This window comes from Eubalaena glacialis, chromosome X (assembly GCF_028564815.1).
Source record: "Eubalaena glacialis isolate mEubGla1 chromosome X, mEubGla1.1.hap2.+ XY, whole genome shotgun sequence".
In the NCBI taxonomy this organism is placed as follows: Eukaryota; Metazoa; Chordata; class Mammalia; order Artiodactyla; family Balaenidae; genus Eubalaena; species Eubalaena glacialis.
In genome coordinates this window covers 45,086,498-45,106,146 of record NC_083736.1, presented here as the reverse complement: position 1 = coordinate 45,106,146, position 19,649 = coordinate 45,086,498, and the positions used below count along the sequence as shown (strand labels likewise).

The 19,649-nt window shown below is 40.9% G+C and overlaps 2 pseudogenes; both read left to right on the top strand.

The window, feature by feature from the left end:
- The first annotated feature begins 738 nt into the window (after positions 1-738).
- LOC133082480 (glycylpeptide N-tetradecanoyltransferase 1-like) lies at positions 739-2,336 on the top strand (annotated as a pseudogene).
- Positions 2,337-16,244: 13,908 nt separating this feature from the next.
- On the top strand, positions 16,245-16,877 carry LOC133082123 (peroxiredoxin-1-like; annotated as a pseudogene).
- The last annotated feature ends 2,772 nt before the right edge of the window (positions 16,878-19,649 follow it).

Sequence of the window (19,649 nt, the reverse complement as noted above, 5' to 3'; positions counted from 1 at the left end):
TACTGAGCCTGCATGCCACAACTACTGAAGCCCATGCGCCTAGAGCCCGTGCTCCGCAACAAGAGAAGCCACCTCAATGAGAAGCCCACGCACCGCAACGAGAGTAGCCCCCGCTCGCCGCAACTAGAGAAAGCCTGCATGCAGCAACGAAGACCCAATGCAGCCAATAATTAATTAATTAATTAATTAATTAATTAATTTTTAAAAATACTGATGTGTCTCCCTGGATTTCAGGGAAGTATTGGGTTGGCAAAAAAGTTCGTTCGGGTTTTTTGATAATATCTTACTTTTTGGCCAACCAATAGTTGTCTACCAGGCTGACAAAATATATACAGAGAGAACTTGTAGTGACTACCCCCACACACCCCATGCCCATCTAGACCCTGTTCTTCTCCCCCAGTGGACAACCTTCAGTTATTGTATTACTCCCTTGCCCATCCCCAATACATCCATTCTTAGATACAAACTAAATTCGTTAATTCAACAAATATTTCTTGAGCACCTACTATATATGCGACAGGAACTATTCTAGGTACCACAGATGAGTTGGAAGGGTAGTGTGTGCGTGCATGTGTGTAGGAGGTGAAGCAAGCCCTTCTATTGCTCTCTTTTATTTGGATTAAATTTTTTCTCATTTCTTTTATCCCTGATATGTTTTTTAAAAATCTTTGAGATGTAATTCACATGTCACATATCATACAATTCACCCATTTAAAGTGTATGTACAGGCAACTCAAGATGGCGGACGACAGTGATACAGCAGTGAAGCCCCGGGCACCTCCAATGCATTCCGGAAATGCAGCCGGAAATGCAATGGAAATGGCCATGAGCACTGCAGCGATTGCAAGAACGAGGAGGACAACAGCTACAACCGAGGTGATTTGAGTCCAGCCAATGACACTGGAGCCAAAAAGAAGAAAAAGAAACAAAAAAAGAAGAAAGAAAAAGGCCGTGAGACAGATTCAGCCCAGGATCAGCCTGTTAGGATGAACTCTTTGCCAGCAGAGAGGATCCAGGAAATACAGAAGGCCACTGAACTTTTTTCGGTGGCTCAAGGGACCTGCAAAAACCATGGAGGAGGCTAGCAAGTGAAGCTACCAGTTCTGGGACATGCAGCCCATCCCCAAACTGGGAGAAGTTGTGAACATGCACGGTCCTGTGGAGCCTGACAAAGACAATATCCACCAGGAGCCCTACACCCTGCCCCAGGGCTTCACCTGGGACGCCTTGGACCAGGGGGACCGTTGTGTGCTGAAAGAACTATACATCCTCCTGAACGAGAATTATGTGGAAGATGATGATGTTCCGATTTGATTATTCCCCAGAATAATGTGGGCTCTCCGGCCGCCTGGCTGGCTCCCCCAGTGGCACTGTGGGGTTTTAGTGGTCTCAACTCAGAAACTGGTTGGACTCATCATCGCCATCCCAGCAAACATCCATATCTATGACACAGAGAAGAAGATGGTAGAGATCAACTTCCTGTGTGTCCATAAGAAGCTGCACTCCAAGAGGGTGGCTCCAGTCCTGATCTGTGAGATAACCCAGAGGGTTCACCTGGAGGGCATCTTCCAAGCTGTTTACACTGCTGGGATGGTATTACCAAAGCCTGTTGGCACCTGCAGGTACTAGCATCGGTCCCTAAACCCACGGAAGCTGATTGAAGTGAAGTTCTCCCACTTGAGCAGAAATATGACCATGCAATGCACCATGAAGTTCTACCAACTGCCAGAGATTCCCAAGACAGCTGGGCCGCAACCAATGGGAAAAAAGGACATTCCAATAGTGCACCAGCTCCTCACCTGGTACCTGAAGCAGTTTCACCTCATGCCAGTCAGGAGCCAGGAGGAGGTGAACATTGGTTCTACCCCCAGGAGAATATATCACCGACACTTCTGTGGTGGAGAATGCAAACGGTGAGGTGACAGATTGCTGAGCTTTTATACACTTCTGTCTCCCATCATAAACCACCCAACCCACAAGAGTCTAAAGGCTGCTTATTCTTTCTACAATATTCATACCCAGACCCCTCTTCTAGACCTCATGAGCAATGCCCTCGTTCTCACCAAAATGAAAGGGTTTGACATGTTCAATGCAGTGGATCTCATGGAAAACAAAACCTTCCTGAAGAAGCTCAAGTTCAGCATAGGGGACAGCAACCTACAGTATTATCTTAACAATTGGAAGTGCCCAGCATGGGGGCAGAGAAGGTTGGGCTGGTGTTACAGTAACCAGTTGCCAGTGAGATTCTGGATAAAGCCACTGAGAATTCAAACCAGGAAATGGAGCCCCACCACTTGTTGGTCCAATTTTCACAAACGTGAGAATCTCTGGCAAGGGGAGCAGAACTGAACTGGCTTTACAAACCGCCACTGAATTTGACGATTGTTTTGCAGTGGCATAGGCTGTGTGATGTCACCTCTGGCCGTGTCTCTGGTCTCCCTGTTTTCCAATTAATCACATCATTATGCAGCCGTGATCAAGGGAATGTAACTGCTGAAAACTAGCTCGTGATTGGCATATTATGGAGTTAATGGGTAAATAATAAAAGTATATATATATATATATATATATATATATATATATATATAAAGTGTATGTACAGTTCAATGGTTTTTAGTATATTCACAGATATGTGTAAACATCACAGTTAATTTTAGAACATTTTCATCACATCAAGAAGAAACCATTTAACTGTCATCCCTCTATTTCCTCAGTCCCTCCTCCCAGCCCTAAGCATCTACTAATCTACTTTCTGTCTCTATATGTTTCCCTTTTCTGAACTTTCATATGAGTGGAATCATATAGTATATAGTCTTTTGTGACTGGCTTCCTTTACTTAGCATAATGTTTTCAAGGTTCATCCATGTTGTAGCGTATGTATCAGTACTTCATTCCTTTTTATAGCTGAATAATATTCCATTGTATGGATGCCATATTTGTTTATCCATTTGTCTGTTGATGGACATTTGGGTTGTTTCCATCTTTTGGTTATCGTGAATAATGCTGTTGTAAATATTCACGTACAAGTTTCTGTGTGGGCATATGTTTTCATTTCTTTTGGGTAGATACCTAGAAGTGGGATTGCTGGCTCATATGGTAACTCTATGTTTAATCATTTAAGGAACCACCAGACTATTTTTCAAAGTGGCTGCACCATTTTATATGTTCCCGCCAGCAGTGTATGAGGGTTTCTACTTCTCCACATCCTCCACGTCAACACTTGTTATCTGACTTTTTTTGTTCTAGTCATCCTAGTAGATGTGAAGTAGTATCTCATTGTGATTTTGATTTGCAGCATTTGCTTGATGACTAATGATGTCTGAGCATCTTTTAATTTGCTTTTTGGCCATTCATATATCTCATTTAGAGAATTGTATATTCAAATTCTTTGCCCATGTTTTAATTGGGTTAGTTATTTTTTTATTATTGAGTTGTAAGGGTTTTTTATATACTCTAGACACAAAACCCTTATTCTTTTTCCCATCACTTGGCTGAGATCCATGTCTGGTAGGAAAGTGCCCAAGGCAGACCCTGTAGTCAAGATGATGGTGTAATAAGGCAGGAAAGAGCCTCAGACAGGAAAAGCTGTACATGTGGAGAAAGGGCCCAGCCTGCTTCTGGATTTTCTAGAAGTCTGGCAGCCCGTGGAGGGGATCCTAGGCCAAGGGGAGCTGGCTACATCTAGCTAGCAGGCTAGCAATGCTATTCCAGGTAGTTGTTAAAAATTATTTGACCATACACAAACTTCACTAAATGATGCCCTTTCTGAGGAAAGCCTCACTCTGTGCTTGGTAATTTCAGGTCCTTGTCTTGGAACAATCATGCCAGTGTTCATAAAAAAATTATTCATGACACTTGTTAAAGACAGCAAGGCAGACTTTATTTGGGGGAGTACTACAATGGGGTTTACCATCGGGAAAGAGATGGGGTTTAACTTGGAATACAACAAGGAAGGGTAAGGATCTGTAATCAAGGAACAAGTTTAGGGCGGGTATATCGGTGTATGAAAGACTACTAAGAGGAAGCAACAGGAGTAAGGGGGGATTCTGGCTAAACTGACCTAACAGGATTCTAACTGAAGGCAGTCAGGGTGATCAGACATCACCTGGGGGATGGTAAAAGATGAGGAATTAGATCAAATATTGAGGGTGATCAGATGGGGGGCATTCTGGTTAAAGAGACTTAGGATTCTTGCTAAAATTGGACAATGCAGAGAGGAACACAGAAGCTCAAAAGTCAGGGCCTAGTTGAGAAGATAGTTGGAGCCTGACTAAAGTTTGGTCAAGGAGAGACTCTTTGACACTAGTCCCCCACCCCAACTCCTATACATTTTCCCTGTCTGCTTCCCTATGAGTAGACAGTCAAAGGAGACAAACACTCCTCAAGGCTATTGTGTGGTCTGATGGCTGCTAGGCAACCCCAGGGCCCCTTTCAAACTGTAGCCTGCCGCACACCCCTCCCGGCTGGGGTGCCCCTGCCCCACCTTATGGCAGCTGGCTGTTAGCAGTATTATGGGTCCCACAGCAAAGACTCATCTGCCTGCAGGCTGCACTGCCAAGGGCCAGGAAGAGGCAGCTCAGGCCTGGTGGGGGAGGGGGGCAAAGTCGTGTAAGTCCTTAGGATTCACCAGAGCAACCAAAGCCCATTTGGTGCTGCAGGATGTCTCCACCACTCACCTCTTTGTCTCTTTTGCCATGCCCATTTCCCAGGTGAGGGAAGCTGGGAGCCCTAGAGGGTGGACCACTGGCACCCCTGGGGAGGGTCTGGCACCAGCAAGGGTTAATCTCCACATTCTTGGGGCTCATTAGCCCCAGCCATAACCTCACTCCCTCTGTACTTCACTCCTAAAGGACCTGGGTTTCTGAGGTTCCTTCCCTATCACCCAAATGCAAATTTGGGCAGGTTTGAGGTCCAAATCTTGGCTTAATTGTGGTCTCATGGATAGACAGTGGTGAGAGTGGGGCTAAGCTTGTTTGTTTTGCTCAGAAAGGACCAGAGCAGGCAAAGTGGGACCTTCGGGCGGTCTGTATGCTCCCGTCGCTGAGGCGGGAACAGCAGGTACTGTCACATCCTGGGAATGAACTCTGCAGACATGGGCAAGAGCAGAAGGAACTTTCAGCCTGGGAGCCTCGCAGGGAACAGACACTGCAGCCAGACTACCTGGGTCCAAATAGCGACTCCATCACTTACTAGTTGTGTGACTCTAAGAAAGTTACTTCACCTCTCTGAGTCTCGAGTTCCATAAATGAGGATAATAGCTCCTAACTCATAAGGTTGTTGGGGGGACTAACATGTTAATATATGTAAAGTGATGTGTTTACTGTTATTTTCATTGTGGATGGAAAGAGGGCAAATGCCTTGGCTTTCAAGGGCCTAGGCCTGGCAACTCTTGATTCCCATAGAGCTGATAGGCACTGAGAATCTGGGGCATGGGCACTTCACCTACACTCGTGGTTAATCCTCTCAACAACCCAGTAATGTATCATCAGTCCCATTTTGCAGATATATCTCTTAGCAAGGCAAGGAAATGGGTAGGGTTGAAGTAAGAGGGAGTGAGCGCGTGAAAAGCTCAGTCTCCTGACTTCTCCTCCAGTGCCCTCTTCACTTCACAGTCTGCAACAGACAGCTGAGGAAAAAACAATTCCTGGACAGCAGGATAGAAAAGCTGTTCTATGGAATCAGAGTACAATGGCTTAGAGGGAAGAACTGGCAACAGAGAAGGGCTTCCTTCTTGGACCCTGAGCCATGTTTTGACTCCTGGTTCCTGGGGGCTGTTGGTTTCCTCTGAAGAGGGAACTTATTTCTCTCCTGTAGGCAGAACCCAGGAAACAAACCTACTTTCCTATAAGCTAACCTGAGTACTCTCCAAAGAAAGAAACTAGGTCTTCATTAATCACCAACTCCAGCTACCTCATCCCTCCCACCCCTTACAAACCAACAAACACAAACACTTGAAACACTTGGCTCCCTGCCCAATGAGAACTTTGACCTTTATTTATTTATTTATTTATTTATTTATTTATTTATTTATTTATTTATTTATTTATTTATTTGGCTGTGCCGGGTCTTAGTTGAGGCATGCAGGATGTTCGTTGCTGCGTGTGGGATCTTTTAGTTGCGGCACGTGGAATCTAGTTCCCAGACTAGGGATCGAACCCAGGCCCCCTGCATTGGGAGCGCGGAGTCTTAGCCACTGGACTGCCACGGAAGTCCCGAGAACTTTGATTTCTAAGGAGTGAAGAAACCTCTAACTCCGCTCCAGATTTGTTGAATAAATATCTAGTGATTCCCAAAGCAGAAGAAATAATTTTCAGAAGGAAGAGATCAAGAACAAGGGAGAACAGTGACCTTGTTTTCCCATCGCCACATTCCTCTCCATTTCTGAGCCCCCTCTACTACTCTTAGAAGGAGGTAAGGAATCTGCCTTTGACTACTGTAAGAATGGAGTCAACCAAAGTTCAGAGGTTAGCTCAGATGGAGAGGAACAGAACCCAAGTCTATAACCACTGATTCCCATCTCCTGGTTTTTTCCCCCTCACAACTAGGACTCTCCCTAGACAGAGGTATAAACTTGCCTCCTGAGATTACCAGCCAGCCAAATTTTAGTACACACTTCACCCTCCACCCTCACACTCTAGGTCAAAGCTGAATTAAGACTTCTGGAGCATAAGGACTAAAAAAAAAAATTGTTTTTGGGAAATCAGCTATTTGTCAATCAAGTCTTTTGCATCTTTAAATTCATATATGGACTATTCACGTCTAACATGCCTATCATTTTAAAATCCTCTGAAACAAATTAGATGTCATAAGCTTCTCTTTCTCAGGAAAAATGGTTCTAAAGCACGAGGTAATTTGAACTTGTGAAATTGAAGTTGGATTCCAGATAAGTTATAGTTTTATTAAAGAAATTGAGAAAGTCCTGTTTAATGTGGCTGCCCTTTTGGGGAACTTTTTTTTAAGTTATTTCCAAAAATGAGTCTTTTTTTGCCATATGAATTTTTGTTGCAATGTACGCATAACATCAAACAGCTCGGGTGCAGGGAGTTTACCCTTTTCTAGGCTTCATGTGACCTCTTCAAAGATCTTCAGACATTTTCAGAGAAACAGCAGATAAATTGATGTTTTATTATAATCCTTTTCTCCATTCACATTCTCAATGTCTTTCTAAATTAGAGAAGGACATAGTTCTTGTCCTACACTTTGAAATTATGATTTTATGACAGGCTGACATTTTAGCACCTTTTCTATGGCCAGCAATAATGATAGGCATCTTGTAGGCACGTGTCTAAGGATGCTGTCTCCTTCCATTTCTATAAACTAAGAAATCTCATTATGTGCTTCTGCATGTTTTGAAGAAAGTGAAAATGACCCCAAACTTTCATTATCAAAGCTCTAATTTCACAGGTAAGCAAGACACACTCCTTTTAAGCAGCGTTGTGTACAAGGTGTGCAGGACATTTAACGGGCAAAATATTTTCATTTTCTTTAGTACGTTTATAGACTGAATGGAATTTGCAAAATTTATGTGTGTACTGTCTGCTGAATATGCAGGTAGATGAGCAAAATCTAGTTTGTATTGTTCTGCTTTCTGTGGTTTCATTAACATCTTCATAGGTATCAAGAAAGCAATATGAAACTCTACCTTTTTTAAAAAAAATTGAAGTACCTAATAACTAAGTTTTTTCTTGCTGAGATCAGACTCATCATTTGACACGCGGTAAAAAGCATGATCATTGGTAAGATATGACAGAATCAGATCTATGCTATAAGGGACCTACATATCTGTTATCAAAATTTCCCCCTTTTGTTTGCTTAGATTTGCAACCTCTTAATCAGGATATGTAACTTTAGACAGTTTCACAGAGTAATCAAAGGAATAACATGATAATGCATGTTCATTTGTGTGGTATGCCCAAGCTAATTCAGTGGCTGTTATTTTCAGCCGAGCAGTGGCGTCTTTTGTGGAGACTTTTGATTGATTTAGAAGTACTTGCCAGTCTCATCCAGGACTTGTAAGATTCAGTCTCTATATGTGCTTTCACATACCATTCTTCACCATGCCCAATCCCAAATTCTTTATATTGTGTAATAGGTCCTGTTTGGGTTATTTATCTCCCTAATCCAGTTGTATATGATCTTCATCTGTCTAAAATAACACAGTAGTTTAGCCTTCTTTTTCGGTGATGCTAGCATTGGTATTGTAATGGTTCTCATTTTCATTATCTGCATTCTTACAGAACATGGTGTTATGGGCTGAACTGTGTCCCTCCCAAATTCATATGTTGAAGCCCCAACCCCCAGTATCAAAGAATATGGCTCTATTTGGAGATAGGGCCTTTAAAGAGGTGATTTAAGGCTGTTAGGGTGGGCCCTGATCCAATCTGACTGTGTCCTTATAAGAAGAGGAAATTTGGACACACAGGGAGACACCAGGAGTGCACGCTACACAGTGGAAAGACCATGTGAGGACACAGGGAGAAGGCAGCAATCTACAAGCCAGGAGAGAGGCATCCGAAGAAACTAAACCTGCCAACATCTTGATCTTGGACTTCCTAGGCTCCAGAATTGTGAGAAATAAATTTCTGTTGCTTAAGCCACCCAGTCTATGGTATTTTGTTACTGCCGCCTAAGCAGACAAAGACACATGGTGACAATATTTACAATGTTAAAGGTTAAACTAGCACTATTTCAATATGAATCACAACAAAGTACAGGCAAAGTCAAAGACTGTTAATACTCATGATTACAATACACTTAAGTTGCACACTGAAGTGGCATCATTCAGAGCGATGCAACAATGAATCATCCATTATTCATTCAGAGTGATGCAATAATGAATGATCCATTACTGTGAACCAAAATCATGTTGTCAATATTAGTAGCCAGGGGAAAAAACAGCTACAACAACTGCAGAAGGCAGATAATCTATACCATATTTGTTTCGCACTAAAAACTGTGTTGTTTTCACCCCCTATTTTGGGGGCCACCATACAGGTTTTATACTCCCCCCCTCAACAATATTTAGCACCCACCAGTGAAAACTGAGACTTTTGATATCCCAGGAAGGGGTTTCCTGGGATTCAGGACTTTCAGTGCTAAAACTGTAATAGTTCAAGGCAAACCAAGACAGTTGGCCATTCTAAGTGGTGCTCCTGGGATGCCACTGGCTATGTTCTATTTCTTGCCTGGGTGATGGTCACATGATGTACTTTATAATAACCTTTAGCTGTACATTTATGTTATATGCATTTTTATGTTAGTGTATTTGTTTTTCAATATAGTTTAGAAAAAGTTACGCCCCCTCGCTTCCCACCCCATATGTAATTCAAAATAAAATGATACTAAATCATAAAACAGAACAAAATCTAACCAATTTCTGATTTTTCCATGGTTTATATATAATGTAAAATTGATTCCACTTTTTGTGATGCCCTGCTTTGCTGGTGCCTTAGGTACCTGTTTATTTAAACAACCTGGTATTGCCCTCAATGAATGACATCACATTACCAGACACAACATTGGCAGGCCTTCTGACCCTAGCCCCATGTGACCTTTTGCTTTTTATCACTCTTTCAGGTAGAGTTAATGGTTCCTTTCCACTGCATTTTGTGAGTGTCAGTGCTGATCACAATGAATTGAAATTAGGTGTTTATTATGTGTCTCCCAACATTGCACTGAACTCCTTAGAGGAGAATGGTGCCTTGTTCATTTCTGCATCATCAGTGCTTTGTGATTGGTACTTGGTGACATTTTTTGAATGAATGATGGGATTTTAATAGGGCCAGCTATCAAAGTCTTCCCTCCCTGGTGTCCTTGTGCTACAACTGCATTATAAGCCTGCCTATGTTGGCTAAATCCCAGACTGGCTCTGTCCAACTGACAGCATTTATTTTCTGAGCACCCCCGTTACCCTAGAATATAGAGCTGGTAAAAAATTCATTTATATAGGATACATTTATTGACTGTATCAATAAATACAGTCAATAAATGTACCCTGCCCTGTGCCTGCAGTACAAAGAGGCAAAATCTAAATTGAAAGGATACAAAAAAAATAAAATAAAATAAATTGAAAGCGTGATCAAATGCTGAATTATGGCAGGGAAAACCGGTCTACATGAATCATTTACTGAGCCTTCTACATTGATGGCTCCTGGAAATAACTGTTTGGCATCATCTTCTAGAGGTGGCAAACAGTTACTTCCAAAAACCCAAGGGGTTTTTGATCATTTTTCTAAGTTTTATTATTGATTTTTTTGGGGGGAGTGTGTCTTCCAAGCTCCTCACTCAGCCATTCTGAAAATCCCCACAATTACTTATTAACTGTTGTACAACATTCTCTATCCATGAGAATAGATACTATAAATAGCCCAAGATAAAGAGGCATTGCTGTCTTGAAACATAAAGCAAAGATAGCTTCTTCATTGCCCAAAAGCACAAAACAAAGCAAAATCTGTCAAAATCATTTTTAATATTCAACTCATAAAATAACAAATATTAGGCAATCTGATGGCCCTTGACCATTATGAGGTACTTTTGTTTTCCTGTTTTGTCTTAGAGGTGTTTTGTGCTTTTGATGCAATCAAATTTATTTACCTGTATCTCTATGTTTTATGTCTACCCTACCCTATATTTCCTTTTATAATTTTATATTTTATGTTCAGGCCTTTAATCTATATGAAATTTACTTTTATGAAAGTTGTGATGTAAGATCTAACTTTATTTTTCCTAAGTGGATAACCAGTGTTCCTAAGACCATTCACTGAGTACTTTATCCTTTCTCCTTTGTCAAAAACTGAATTCCCTTATACAGTTGGATCTGTTTTGGACTCTTTATTCTGATCCATTGATTCATTTGTCAGTGTTTCTTCCATTACCACATAATTTTAATTACTACACCTCTATGTGTGTTTTGATATTTGATAGGGCAAGTAAGTCTCAACCCACTATTCTTTTTCAAAATTGTCTCAGCTATTTTTGCACTTTTTCTCTTCCAAGTGATTTTTAGAATCAATTTGTTGAGTTCTGTAAAACTTTTCACTAGGATTTTGATTGGGATTAAATTTATAGACTTTTATAGGTCATTGACATCTTTACAATATAGAGTTTTACCATAGTGAAATACAACATATCTATCACTTTACTCAGATATTATTCCATTTCCATCTGTAACGTTTTGTTTTTTTTCATCTAGATTTTGTACATTGATTATAGATTTTTTTCCCCTGGGCAATTTATAGTTCTGGGAGTTGTTGTGACTGGGATCTTTTTAAAATCTATTACAATGTCCAGTAGATTATTGTTGGTGTATAAAAATATTATTGCTTTTTGTATGCTGCTCTTGTATTTTGCCACTTTGCTAAATTATTTTTATTGGTTCTAATGGTTTCTCGATTGACTGTCTTGGATTTTTTATGTAGACAATTATATTGCTTACAAATAATGATAGTCATATTTCCCTTTTTATTATTTATATCTCTTTTGCCAAAGTTAATTCATTCATTCAATTAATATTTGGCAGCTGCTTATGTGCCAGGGCAGCTGCCATGTGCCAGGCATTGTTCTACACTTGGGGGATACAGTAATGGACAAAACAGACAAGCTTTATGCCCTCTAGTGCTTATATTCTATTCAGGAGACATTGACAATTTAGGAAAGGCATAAAAAGGTCAGTCACCTAGCTGCATGTAAATCAATGAAGTTAGAACACTCCCTAACACCATACACAAAAATAAACTCAAAATGGCTTAAAGATTTAAATATACGACATGACACCATAAAACTCCTAGAAGAGAACATAGGCAAAACATTCTTTGACATAAATCGTAGCAATGTTTTCTTAGATCAGTCTCCCAAGGCAAAATAAATAAAATCAAAAATAAACAAATGAGACCTAATGAAACTTATAAGCTTTGCACAGCAAAGGAAACCATAAACAAAATGAAAAGAGAACCTACAGACTGGGAGAAAATATTCACAAATGTTGCGACCAACAAGGGCTTAATTTCCAAAGTATACAAACAGCTCATACAACTCAATATTAAAAAAACAAACAACCCAATCAAAAAATGGGCAGAAAATCTAAATAGACATTTCTCCAAAGAAGACATACAGATGGGCAATGGGCACATGAAAAGATGCTCACCATTGTAATTATTAGAGAAAGGCAAATCAAAACTACAATGAGGTATCACCTCACACTGGTCAGAATGGCTATCATTAAAAAGTCTACAAATAACAAATGCTGGAGAGGGTGTGGAGAAAAGGGAACCCTCCTACACTGTTGGTAGGAATGTAAATTGGTGCAGCCACTATGGAGAAAACTAAAAAGAGAGTTGCCATACAATCCAGCAATCCCACTCCTGGGCATATATCCAGACAAAACTATAATTCAAAAAGATACATGCACCCCTATATTCATAGCAGCACTATTTACAATAGCCAAGAAATGGAAACAACCTAAATGTACACTGACAGACAAATGGATAAAGAAGATGTGGTTTATGTATACAATGTATTATTACTCGGCCATAAAAAGAATGAAATAAAGCCATTTGCAGCTACATGGATTATCTAGATTATCATACTAAGCGAAGTCAGTCAGAAAGAGAAAGACAAATATCATATGATATCACTTATTTGTGGAACCTAAAAAAAGAATACAAACGAACTTATTTACAAAACAGAAACAGACTCATGGACATAGAAAACAATCTTATGGTTACCAAAGGGGAAGGGGGAGGAGGGATAAATTAAGAGTTTGGGATTAACAGATACACACTACTATATATAAAATAGATAAACAACAAGCACCTGCTGTATAGCACAGGGAAGTATATTCAGTAACTTATAATAACCTATAATGGAAAATAATTTTGGGGGGGAGTGAAAAAGAATGAATATATATGTATATAAATATACATATATATATATATATATATATATATATATCTGAATAACTTTGCTGCACACCTGAAACTAACACAACATTGTAAATCAACTACACTTCAATAAAAAAAAAAAAAGGTCAGTCATCACTGGCAAAATATCCTCAAACTTAGTGGCTTAAAATAACAATAAAGAGGGAGGGATAATTTAGGAGGTTGGAATTAGCAGATACACACTACTATATATAAAATAAGATAAACAACAAGGACCTACTATATAGCACAGGGAACTATATTCAATATTTTGTAATAAACTATAAGGGAAAGGAATCTGAAAAAGAATATATATATAACTAATATTATATATATATATATATATATATATATATATATATATATATATGAATCACTGTGCTGTACACCTGAAACTAACACAACACTGTAAATCAACTATACTCCAATTTTTTTAAAAACGGCATAGGCTCTGAAATCAGAAAAAAAAAACAATAAATATTTATCTCACACAGTTGATACTGGTCGTGAATCTGGAAATAGCTTGTTGATGACTCGGGGTCTTTCTTGAGATTGTAGTCAAGATGTCAGCTGGGCTTGCCATCATCTGAAGACTTGGCTGGGGCTGGAGGATTCATTACCAAGATAGCTTACTTACACGGCTGGCAAGGTTCTGGTTGTTGGCAGGAGGCCTCAGTTCCTCATCTCCATAGGGCCGCTTAAGTGTCCTCATCACGTGGCAGCAGGCTGTCCCCAGGAAGAGTGATCCAAGAGGGAGAGACAGGCAGAAGCTGTAAAGTCGTTTATGACCTAGCCTTAACAGTATTCCATCATTTTCACAATATACTATTGATTACACAGGTCAACCTTATTCAGTGTGGGAGGGGACTACACAAAGGTATGAATACCAGCAGGCAGGAATCACTGGGGGCCATCTTTTTTTTTAATTTTTATTGGAGTATAGTTGATTTACAATATTGTGTTAGTTTCAGGTATACAGCAAAGTGAATCAGTTATACATATACATATATCAACTTTTTTTTTAGATTCTTTCCCCATATAGGTCATTACAGAATATTGATTCTTTTCCCATATAGGCCATTACAGAGTACTGAGTAGAGTTCCTTGTGCTGTACAGTAGGTCCCTATTAGTTTTCTGTTTTATATATAGTAGTGTGTACATGTCAATCCCAATCTCCCAATTCATCCCTCCCCCCCTTACCCCATCGGGGGCCATCTTGAAGGTTGGATACCACAAACTATACATGAATTCTGAGGGAATTGTAAAGCATGAAAGTAGAGGATGTCAGCTGTGAAGCATAGACAACTTGAAGCCAGGAGACAGGCTCATGAACAAGAATTGAGGATTATTAAAAAAGGAATCTCTAAGATAGTTATTCTCAACCGTCAAACTCAATAATGACTTTATAACAAATATTTTGTAATACCCTTTTATTTTCCTGAAATGGAGTTTGTGGATAAGTAACTTACCTATATACCTAATTTGAAAAGATGAGCATAATGTCCTAACTGTAATGTTCAGGACATAAAGTTATATTTTTTTAACAAAATAAAACATATTTCGATATCTAAATGCTTAATCATGATTATACTGGGAGACATAATGAAGTCAGTGGCCTCCACCTGAAAATGCTAACTGATACAGGTGTGTTGTATTGGTCACTCAAATACCACGAATGGCATTGCCATAGTGATGTTGAAATGGAGCAGGACCCTATGGTCCTCCCCACAATGTCCTCTGCCTGCCTTTTGTCTGTAGAAAAACTTTTATTAAAGAATAAATTTAATCAGAGAGTGAGAAAATTCAGAAACAAAGGAAAACAGTCCAAGACTAAATAATAATAGTCACTAAGCATAATCAAGGACCTTTAGTTCCTCTTCATGGGCCATAGATAATATTCTGAGCCATATCCTGTGAGCTATGTTGTAGATACTGAAACCCCCACCAGGTAGAAGAAGTGAACTACAGGATGACCAGACTGTAACCATGACATAAGCTGCCACAATTCTGAGAATTGGGCTCAAGGAAATGGGAGCAAACCGACCCTGGAACTGAAGATTAACTGTACTTAAAACAATCAAGATGATGCTGGTCAGACCACCGCATGACCAATTTCAAGAGCACCGTCAGAGCTGACTGTTGTTTCTGCATGTAGCCCCCTCCCTCTGTCTATAAAAGCTCTTGCACACTGGTTGTTGGGGGTCGGGGGTAGCCGGCCTTTGGACAGGAGTTCGCCCTCCTCCCGGGTTGCCGGCATCCAAAATAAAGCAAACTTTCCTTTCCACCAACTTGCCTCTTTATTGGCTTTTGAGTGGCGAGCAGCTGGACCTTACTTTTGGTTCCAATGTGGTTTTCCAAATGATGAACAACTCTTGGTAAAATTCTGAATAAAACAACGCACAATCTTCCCTTGATTTACGATTGTTGCATTTTTGAAAACTTCAGTGTTAATTTAAACTGTATAAAAATACTTGGTGTTTTTGTTTAATATGGAGTTGGGTTATAAGCTCGGATAATCGTAAACAGTCTTTTCACCTACATGAATGTCTAGCAGACATTCGAAAGTCACATGAGATAAGACTGTCATGTGCACTGCAGGACTTTAGCAACCCTGAACCCTGCCCACCCCCTTGTTATTGTGACAACCAAAAGTACCACTGTATATTTCCCAAAATGCCTTCTAGAGAGCAATATGGACCCCCACCCTCACTCCCGCCCCCACTGAGGACCACTTACCGAAGAGAGGTCAGGTAAGAGTAGGCAGTGGAAGGAAATGAGAAGTGGAGGGGTATGGTTGTGAGGGGTACTTGAGAAATGGAAATGAGGCAATCTGAATCTTGGGGCTTCCATCGCCATACATATTTACTGATGGAATGAAGGTCTCAGAACCAAACACAACCTTACACCAGGGACAAGAGGGAAGATGGAGAGGTGGGTAGAAGAAAAGGCCAGGACTTGTGGACTCTGAGCTAATAGGACTTAGGACTACTATTGCACTTTTGCTGAAGTCACCTTAGCATTTTAGACACTACCTCATACCTTTCTTTCTTTCATTTTCTTTGAGCCCAGACTAACTGGAGCTTCTAAAATGCTGGTTACTGCTGAAGGACATCTCTATTTTACATATGAGAAGACTGAGGCCCAGAGAGATGAAATGCCTTACAGGAGGTCCCCACAGCAAGTTGATGGCTGAGCTGGGGGAAGTGAGGATCTTTCCACTAGAGTACTTTTTTTTTTTTTTTTTTGAGGATACAAAGAATTTATTTTGGCGTGTCTCTTTCCTGACTGTCCTCTGTGGTTTGTCTGTGAGAACTGCTGATAGCAATATGTCTTCAGGAAATGCCAAAATTGGGCACCATGCCCCCCAGTTCAAAGCAACTGCTGTAATGCCAGATGGTCAGTTCAAAGATATCAGCCTATCTGACTACAAAGGAAAATATGTTGTGTTCTTCTTTTACCCTCTTGACTTCACCTTTGTGTGCCCCACAGAGATCATTGCTATCAGAGATAGGGCAGAAGAATTTAAGAAACTCAACTGCCAAGTGATTGGTGCTTCTGTGGATTCTCACTTCTGTCTCCTGGCATGGGTCAACACACCCAAGAAGCAAGGAGGACTGGGACCCATGAACATTCCCCTGATATCAGACCCCAAGCACACCATTGCTCAGGACTATGGGGTCTTAAAGGCCCATGAAGGCATCTCATTCAGGGGCCTTTTTATTATTGATGATAAAATGTATCCTTCGACAGATCACCATAAATGACCTTCCTGTTGGCCATTCTGTGGATGAGACACTGAGACTAGTTCAGGCCTTCCAGTTTACTGACAAACATGGGGAAGTGTGCCCAGCTGGCTGGAAGCCTGGCACTGATACCATCGAGCCTGATGTCCAGAAGAGCAAAGAATATTTCTCTAAGCAGAAGTGAGCACTGGGCCATTTTAGGGCCAGGCTGCAGTAGGTAGCCATGAGAGCAAAACTATTGTATTTTGTACTATTGTAATGCTTAAAACACAAGACCTTACACTCAGCCGAGATGTGGTGTGGGACAGGACAGGCCTTTCCTGCAGGGGTTGGGGAGGCCAGCCTTTCTTCCTCTGGAGGGAATGGCCTAAGCTGTATTATGGGGCAGGCAAACTGATGTGTATAGTAGTAGGGTATCGCTTTTGGTCTTTTGTAGTTTTATTAAACTTGAGCTGAGACCTTGTTGATTCTTCATTTTAGGGGGGCATTAGCCTTTGATTGTAAGAGAAATTTACTTTTTGCTTTCCCTCTTTAGGGGAAAATGAGGTGTGAGAGCTGCCTCAGAATCAGGAAATTATATTGAGGGGAAATGCAAGTAGATACAGGGAATGGACCCGAAGCAAGGTGTTTCATTTCACCATATCTGGAGAAGAGCAAGACCTACTACAGTATTGGCCAAGGCACTGCAATTTATGCTATAGGCTGGGTTGCAGGTTAAGAGCCCAATGAGATTACTGACATTTACTTTTACACTACTGGTTGGGCTGTATGAAAACCTGAGGCTTGGCCTCTTCTGATAAATGCCTGGTACTGGTTCTGTAAAAGATCAGAGTTAGAGGCTTCAGTAGCTTTGGAACTAAAAGGGAGAGGGGGACACAAACACAAGCGCTGGTGTTCATAGGGTAGGGCTTTCTGTGTCAAAAGCACAGTGCTCAGCACCTCGTGGCTTCCCTGGGTTTCTATCCTTGATTTAAGGGTAGTTCTTTCTTGTCCTCATATCATTGTCCTGAGGGAGGGTTGTCAGTGGGGCAAAGGTGGATTCCTCCTGGGCTCTTGAGGCTAGAGCAGATTCAGGACTGAGAATCCTTCTGTATATCATGTGGTCCCCTTCTGGACACCTTCCAGACACGGCTACCCCAGCCTACCTACCCCTCCAATATTCAGACAAGCAAGAGCTATGAGCAGCAATGTAGGATTCCCGGGGCCTTCAATAATAGCTTATTATATGCCAGGCACTATTTCGTATTTATTCAGTCTCCATAATAACCCTCTGAGGCAGGTACCATTATTTAGGGGACAGTTGCTTCTTAAGTCCTGTAACAAGTAGCATCTTGAAGCACTGCAGAGAAATGGTAACAGGTAATAATCCCATATTCCAAGGCAGGTGGCAAGTCTGGATCTGCTTTGGTCTTTTGACCAAACTTCTTTGAGCCTTGTTATCTTCATTTAAGATCTCTACTATAATTCTTTATCAAAAATGATCATCTTGTACCCAATAAAAGTCTTGCCCAGCCAAATTTTAAAAAAAAGAATTTATTTTAATAATAGGCATCTGGTCAGTTTCTAGTGCTGGACTAAGGACTCTAGGCCTGGACCTACTTCAAATTGATCTGGTTTAAATGGATCACACTCTACATTCCGGATTATAACTGCCACTTGGTGAGTAGACATAAGGTTCGCCTCAAAGCTAACAAGGAAATGTAAAAATATATTTATTTATCAGTAATAAATAAATGTTATACATATAACCTTTTTTTCAGGTTAAAGCTTGAAATACGCTCAAGGATGTTAAGCACTGATTTTTTTTCTCTTTCTTTTTTTAATTGAAGTAAAATTGACCTATAACACTATGCTAGTTCCAGGTACACTACATGGTGATTCAATATTTCTACATATTACAAAATGATCATCATGATGAATCTTCCACTTTTAAAAGGGAATTAGACCTGACTAGAAAGTGTAACTAGTGAACGGGCCTCTCTTTCCTCTTCAGGTTCCTTTGGAACAAGGTCAGGGACAGATAACACTGTTGTAATTCAGGCTCAGCTTCCTACCATCTGGAAGGTTAAGTCATGGGTTTGTTATGTTTTTTTCTTAAAGAGCCACTTGGAAGTCCTGAAGAATTGAAATACTTACAGTTGCTCTAGGGCCTGCCAGTGTCCCCTGACTTCTGACCAGATGTGCCTCAAGCTGGCTGACAGTATTAAGAAATATGTGTCCTCAGTGAGCAAGTGACCTGAGAAGGTTGACAGGCTGTCCAGTGACGACAGCCTCCTCCTTCTAGCCTGTGTCCTCTGCCCCTAATGTGGGGATGGGTGGGGGGGGGCGTACCAGAAGTTGGTCTTCTCAGAGTTGTCTAGCTTTCCTTCAAGGGACTGATAATATTCTCTAGCACAGTATCCAGAAACATGAGTTGCTTCCCCAGGCACCCAGGAAGGGCTTTTGAGAAAGATAGCTTCATATTTCCTGGGGGTCCTAATCATCTATGGCTGTGTAACAAGCCGCCCCAGAACTTAATGCCTGACATAAAAAAGAATGAAATACGGACTTCCCTGGTGGCGCAGTGGTTAAGAATCCGCCTGCCAATGCAGGGGACATGGGTTTGATCCCTGGTCCAGGAAGATCCCACATGCCGTGGAGCAACTAAGCCCATGCACCACAGCTAATGAGCCTGCGCTCTAGAGCCCACGAGCCACAACTACTGAGCCCGCGTGCTACAACTACTGAAGCCTGGTCGCCTAGAGCCCATGCTCCGCAACAAGAGAAGCCACCACGATGAGAAGCCCACATACCGCAACGAAGAGTAGCCCCTGCTCACCGTAACTAGAGAAAGCCCGTGCACAGCAACGAAGACCCAATGCAGCCAAAAAATTAAATAAATAAATAAATAATAAGAATGAAATAATGCCATTTGCAGCAACATGGATGGGCCTAGAGATTATCATACTAAGAAAGTCAGACAGAGAAAGACAGATACCATGTGATATC